At 44.3% G+C, this 2,245-nt stretch overlaps 1 protein-coding gene across 4 annotated transcripts in view; it reads left to right on the top strand.

Moving 5' to 3' along the window:
• SLC47A2 (solute carrier family 47 (multidrug and toxin extrusion), member 2) overlaps positions 1-2,245 on the top strand; it is a 17,951-nt gene that overhangs the window by 12,533 nt on the left and 3,173 nt on the right. The gene's annotated exons all lie outside the window — the stretch shown is intronic.

Here is a 2,245-nt window from a genome sequence, read left to right as displayed (position 1 = left end):
TTAATAATTTTATTTATTTTTGGCTGTGCTGGGTCTTCGTTACTTGCTCAGGTTTTTCTCTAGTTGTGGGAATGGGGGCTACTCTCTAGTGGCGGTGCTCAGGCTTCTCTTGCTGTGGAGCTCTTGGGTGCAGGGGCTCAGTCATTGCGGTTCTAGGGCACTAGGACCCAATAGTGTGGTGCACGGGTTTAGTTGCTCTAAAGCATGTGGGACCATCCCAGACAGGATCAAACCCGTGACTCCATTGACAAGTGGATTCTTTACCACTGAGCCACCAGAGAAGCCCTATATTATTCTTAATTTAAGTTTTCCATGGACCTAGTTTTTATTTTATATTTTTTATGCCTTTCTTGAGTTATAATTTACATACCAAAAATTCATGCGTTTTACATGCATAAGTCAAACCTTTAAGTAAGTGTCTACTTGTGGAACCAGCGCTGTAATCCAGTGTGGACTGTTTTCGTCACCCCCACAGAATTCCTGGGGCCTGCTTTGAAGTCACTGCCTGCTCCCACGGGCAGCCCCTGGCAATGCACTGACCCACTTTCTGTCTGTGCGTACTTGCCTTTTCTGATTATTTTATAGACATGCAATTACAGAGTATGTGGTCTTTCGTGCCTGGTTTCGTTCACTTCTTGAAATGTTTCTGAGGTTCGTCCATGGCGTAGCGTTTTTCAGGACTTCATTCCTTGTTGTGGCTGAATAATAGTCCACTCTGTGGCTGTAACATGTTTGTTTACCCATTCATCAGGTGATGGACATTTGGGTTGTTTTGAGTGTGGCCTGCTGTGACTAAGGCTGCTGGGAACATTCAAGTATGAGTCATTGTGTGGACGTATGTTTTCCTGCCCCTTAGTAGAGTCTTAAGGAGTTGAAATGTTAGGTTGAAGCGTAAGTTTACCTTTAACTTTGTAAGAAACCATTAAGCTGTTTTCCAAAACAACTGTATCATTTTACATTCCCACCAGCAATGTACCAGGATTCCAGTTCCTCCCCTGTGTTGCTAATTCTTGGTATTATTGTTTGTCTTGAAATTGGAAAAAGTAGATTAAGAGCAGTTTTAGGTTTACAAAAAAATTGAGCAAATACAGAGTTCCCATAAGCCCCTCCCCTGGTTCCCCCTTTTATTTACATCATGTGTAAGTACAGGACATTTGTTTACTTGATGAAGAATATTGATACATTAAGTCCACAGTTCATGGTTGGTATGCGTTCTATGGGTTTTGACAAATGTTTAAGGACATGTACCCAACATTGTGGAATCATACAGGATTCACACTGCTATATCTGAAACAGGTGAACAACAAGGTCCTGCTGTATAGCACAGGGAACTATATTCAGTATCCTGTAATAAACCATAATAGAAAAGAATATGAAAAAGACTATATATGTATGTAGAACTGATCACTTTACAGCAGAAACTAACTTTTTTATATTATTTCTCATTTTTATTAGAGCCATCCTCATGAGTCTATACAGGTATCTCAATGTAGTTTTAATGTACATTTATTTATTTATTTATTTATTTTTGGCCATGCCACACGGCACGTGGGATCTTAGTTCCCCAACCAGGGATCAAACCGAGGCTCCCTGCAGTGCGGGCACAGAGCCCTAACCACTGGACCACCTGGGAGTCCCTGATGTGCGTTTCCTGAATGACTAACGCCGAGCCCCTTCCATCTGCATGTCTCCTCAGGTGAAGTGTCCGCTTGTGTCTTTGTCCACTGCAGACATCGGGTTCTTGTCGTCTGAGCCTGCCAGGGCTGCCCTGACAAAGCACGCAAAGCCAAGTGACCTAACATACTAGAAATGGATTGTCTCGCAGTTCTGGAGACCAGAGGTCCTAGATCCAAGGCACCAGGGGAGGATCTACTCCAGGCTCTGCTGAGCTTCTGGAACCCTCAGGAGCCCCTAAGCATGTAGGAGGCATTGTTTCCCCATGTCTATTTACACTGTCTTCCCCCTCTGCATGTCTGTGTTCCAGTTTCTCCTTTTCACAAGGACACCCGTCTTCTTGGGGTAGGGTCCACCCTGATGACCTCATCTCAACTTGGTCTTCTGCAGAGATGCCATTTCCAATTAAGGTCATATTTGGAGGTCCTGGGGTTGGGACTTCAGCATCTTTGGCGGGGGTGGGGGGGGGCACAAGCCAACCCATAGTAATTATCTTTTTATTCAGTGCAGTCGCTCAGTCATGTCTGACTCTTTGCAACCCCATGAATTGCAGCATGCCAGGCCTCCCTGT

The sequence above is a fragment of the Bison bison genome, unplaced genomic scaffold (genome assembly GCF_000754665.1).
Source record: "Bison bison bison isolate TAMUID 2011002044 unplaced genomic scaffold, Bison_UMD1.0 scf7180017864180, whole genome shotgun sequence".
NCBI classification, from domain to species: Eukaryota; Metazoa; Chordata; class Mammalia; order Artiodactyla; family Bovidae; genus Bison; species Bison bison.
The sequence above is the reverse complement of the archived record's forward strand: the minus strand, read 5'-3'. Positions and strand labels throughout refer to the sequence as shown.